The following is a 4,704-nucleotide window of genomic DNA, read 5'->3' on the forward strand; positions in this document are numbered from 1 at the left end:
TTTTTTTTTTTTTTTTTACAAAGAGGTTAGATTACCCGGTGCCATTCTCACCCAGAGCTGCTGCTCAGGTTGCTCCTGTACCAGCCGGCTAGGCAGCAAAGTGCCCTCTTTACCTTCTCAAGGTTTTTTTTTTTCTCCCTCCCAAACTCTCCCCCCTCCATCCCCGGTTCCCATCCAACAAAAGCCCCTCCTCTGTGTCTGACTAAGGCTCAGAAACTCCATGCTGCTTTTTGCTTGAAAAATGGGATTGGAGGGAGAGGGGGGGGTCAAAAATAAAAAAGGGAGAGTTTTCTAAAGACCCCTGAGGCCGTCCTCAAAACTTTCACATGTTAAGTGACAGCTGCTTCAGCCCTTTCCTTCTCTTGATGGCGAAGGAGAGAAATGCAGGCTACCACAAAAAAATGGACCCACACCCACCCTGCAAACCACCCAGTCATGAATTCATCCCCCCCCCCTTTCCCACTCCCCCTTTGCCACCTTGCAGTCTCCCATTCAGAGCCAGTTCAGCAGCCAGTCTCCACAGCAGCAACAAGCGGCGACTAATTACTGTAAAACATCTCAGATTACTTTTCAACTCACTTCTAGCCGTTGCAACCCCAAGCCTTTAAAAGAAAAGGAGAAAGAAAGGCTGGGAGCAAGCACCGACCAGAGAGAATGAGACAATAATTCAGTACTTTCTATGCAGTTGGCATCGCAAACCAAAGGGAAGGACCCCCTGTGGGGAAACTCTATCATGCCAGTTAAAGGAGTAACAATATTTGCCTTATAGATGTCATGCCCTAAGCAGAGTGTGTACCGACACTTTCAAACAACCTTAACGTCACAGTTTTTAGCATTTGTGTTGAATTATTTTCAATGTTCTCCATGTAGGAATCAACTGAAATATCTGTGTTGGGCGTTTGCAGAGCTCAGTACCCCAATATATACAGATGACTCATCCGCTTTATTCCTTCCTCTGTCTTTCTCCAGTCAACCATTTAATTCACCTATTGACAGACCCACCAACTGCGTACACTCAAACAGCCCACACTAGGTTTTTTTTTCCCAATCTGTCTGTCCAGAAAACAGGCACCGGTATGCAGAAACACAGATTCATAAAATAAATCTCAGTTTTGGTTTTGATTCGCAGCCTGCGTGACTAGACAATATGTTTTATGTTTTTATATTTTATATTTTTGCAGACTGCGCCTCCCTCCCTGCATGTAGCCCTCTCTCCAAGTCTGTGTATCACGTCATGTAATTCATAATCAATGCTGCTTCCTGTAGTGTAAAGTGCCTGCCATGTTACATGTGAATGGGAGGTGTGCTTCAGCGTGTCGATGCTAACGCAGTTTGTTTCAGCCAGACATGGACGCAGAGTCCTGATTTACGTGGTTTGGGTCACATGATCTTATATAGCGGACCACTATTAACATATAATCTCCTACAGCATGCTGCTGCTGTAGCAAGAACCAAACAGTGTGCGCCAATGAATTATTTTCTGTGAGGCTCGTGGTTGTTTTTTTTTGCTGTTGTTTGCAACCGAAAAACGTCTAGAGACATTTGAGCAAAAACTGCTTCTTTCAACAATTCCTACCTGTTTTTTTTCAGTCACAAGGTAATTCCTAAATATTAGCTTAAAAGCTAAGTATAAGCTTTTTAAAATAAAAATACACCTATTATATTTACATTTCAATTAAAATATAAGCTATAAATATATACATATATCTATAGTTTATATACATTAGCTACGTATAGCTAATAAGCTAACATAGCTTATATTTTAAGCTATATTAGCCCAAAATAATATTAGCAGATTTAAGGCTTAAAATAACATAGCTTAAAATATGAGCTATATTATTTTAATATATTAAAATAAGCAGTAACAGTAAAAAGTGATGTCAAGCTCTTTATGGTTAGAACTCCCATGTCGTAATACTACCACCGCCATGTTTCACTGCGCTAACGATCTGTTCAGGGTCACAATGTTGTGAGAATCCAGACAGCTGAACTCCACTTACTAAATATGAAAATACTAAATATGAAAGACGGCACTGATCTTTAAATTAGGTTACCAGAATAAGTAGCATAGATAAAAATCAATGCTATATTTTTCAGATTTTTTTATGTAGCAAAAAACTTTAAAAACATGCATTATTTTAATTCAATTTCATAACTTTGTGCTGCTTATACTAGTTTATCACATTAAACTCCCTTTAAATTGCTTATCTTAATTGTCCAAACACAACATATGTTATGTATTAGTAGTGAAAACCTTCTTAGCAGATGCTAACATCTACGATATACCTGATCTCAACCAATCAGTGCTACGGAAAATGAATAGTGGTCCTGAATTGGCTGTTTCACAAACGCCAGTCAATTGTGCATCAAGCAGCATCATGTCTGTATTTGAGCTTCCCAAGTTGCATTTTCTTTCAAATATTCAGATATGCTCTAAAATGTCCATGAATTAGCCATCCATCCATTTTATTTACACCCTTGTCCCTTGGTGGGGTTGGGAGGGTTGCTGGTGCCCATCTCCAGCTAATGTTCCAGGCGAGAGGCGGGGTCACCCTGGACAGGTCGYCAGTCTGTCACAGGGCAACACAGAGACACACAACCATGCACACACACACTCACACCTACGGACAATTTAGACAGAACAATTAACCTAACAGTCATGTTTTCGGACTGTGGGAGGAAACCAGAGTACCCGGAAAAAACCCACGCATGCACAGGGAGAACATGCAAACTCCATGCAGAAAGACCGGGGCCAGGAATCGAACCCAGAGCCTTCTTGCTGCAAGGCAACAGCTCTACCAACTGCGCCACTGTGCAGCCCCTGTGAATTAGCTAATTTTCCGCAAATAATTTGGCTCTACATTCCATGCAAAAATCTGTGAATAGACGGGGGTCCCTTTGTACATTGAAGATTTTGAGCGAAGGATAACAAAATATGAACAAGTTCAAGTGGTACAGATATTTTTGCAGGGTGCATCAGCTAACAAATGAATCCCTTTAGCGCTTACATGAGCTCTGAAAGATACAGGCCCCCAAATCAGTGGAGTTCCTTTCGGGTAACTTGAAAGGCTCATGTCTGCAGCCATTTAATGAAAAAATAAAATAAAAATTAGGCCAGCGTTCCCTGTTTGCCCATTCTTCATGTGAGGGAAGCTGGCAGCGGTGAGGCAGCGCTCTGCCAGGAAAACATTGCGGTGGAACCACGACACATGGTCTCTGTTTTAAGCGACCTACAGGCCTCCTCTGCTCTAATCAAATTTGTTGCCAAAAAAAATCTCATCTCAGCTTTATGCATTCGATGCACAGGTCTGAAAATTGAAAGCGGGCTTCCGAATTAATTTGATTTCAAATTAGCGTCTCCTGGGACCCAAAATCTCATCACAAATGATTCATTTTACAGTCTTGTTTCCCCCACCTCTATCTCTCTCTCTCTCTCTCTCTCTCTTTGCTGCCTTCGGTATGAATAAGACCTCAGCGGCTCCGACACTGAACATGGTAATTAGCCCTCTTCAGGAGTAATGAAAGAAGAGGAGGAGTCCTCCCTTTTTTTAGGGTCAAACCAGAGGCACCATTCAGCACGCACACCGTCATTTATCACCAGGAGAGGCTGCCTCCGTGAAGAGCCAGTGAAAGGCTGATGGGGCTTCCCCACTGGGTTCCTCTGGACCTCCTTCGCTGCCCGGATACTGGAAATCCTGGTCGCGGATGAAAGGGGGGGACAGAAAGAGTTTAACCTACATAGTCGGCTCTGCATTTTTTATTCAACCCGTCCCCAGAAAAGACGGATTTAAAGCTGTAAATCTGAGTTTTCCAGAGAACGGGACAGGCATGGGAAAAAAACAAAAAACAAGGAGGGCCCCATTCCAATAAAATGGGTGAATAAAACAAATCCTAAGGGAGAGGATTTAATCACAAAACGCAAATTTACTTTCCCCATAAATTTGCGTCACCCCAGTGGAATTTGTTGGTCATTTCTATAGTGTTGAAAACAGTTCCCCGATCCGTCGGGTTGGACGCTGCGTCAGGGAGCAGGGCCGCTGCTTGTTAGCTGTCAAAGATGGAGACGGCCAGATAAAAGCATGCAATACGTCAGTCCACACCCAGGATCTGATTGGTGAATTGTATTTACGCAGATCATTAAGGAGCTGCAGAATCTGTCATAGAATCAGTGAAAGCACAAAAAAGGGTCTTTATGAGGAACCTCATCACCAGGGAGGGAAAGAAAACAGAGAATGAACTTAACTTGTCAGGAAATTTCGGTTTTACTTTTTATGCTATAGTGTAAATCTATAGCAGAGCCTTGGAAGAGGATTTGGATCTTAGAAAATGTTCCTTTTCTTCTTTTTCTAACAAAAATCATGAATCGTTTTCATTCCACTTCACAATTAGGTTCAACTTTATACGGGTATATCTATATAAAATCCTAAATAAGCACATTAAAGTACGGGTTGTAATGTGACAATATGTTAAAAAAACTATTACAAGAGGAATTTATATATATATATATATATATATATATATATATCCGACCGGGACGGATATATAAGTTAATCAACAGAAAGCGTGGATGAGATCCATGACTATTTGCATAGCAAGTGTCCCTGCTGTGTTTTGTACTGATGTCCATGTCGTTTCCCGGGTAAACGCCGGACTTTCTACGTCACCCAACTGTCCATTCTCATCTGTTTCACAGTTGGGCTCTCG

At 41.8% G+C, this 4,704-nt stretch overlaps 1 protein-coding gene across 1 annotated transcript in view; it reads right to left on the bottom strand.

The window, feature by feature from the left end:
- The window catches only part of macf1b (microtubule actin crosslinking factor 1b), a 36,691-nt gene that overhangs the window by 27,588 nt on the left and 4,399 nt on the right, over window positions 1–4,704 (bottom strand). The window lies entirely within an intron of this gene.

This window comes from Poecilia reticulata, linkage group LG16 (assembly GCF_000633615.1).
Source record: "Poecilia reticulata strain Guanapo linkage group LG16, Guppy_female_1.0+MT, whole genome shotgun sequence".
NCBI classification, from domain to species: Eukaryota; Metazoa; Chordata; class Actinopteri; order Cyprinodontiformes; family Poeciliidae; genus Poecilia; species Poecilia reticulata.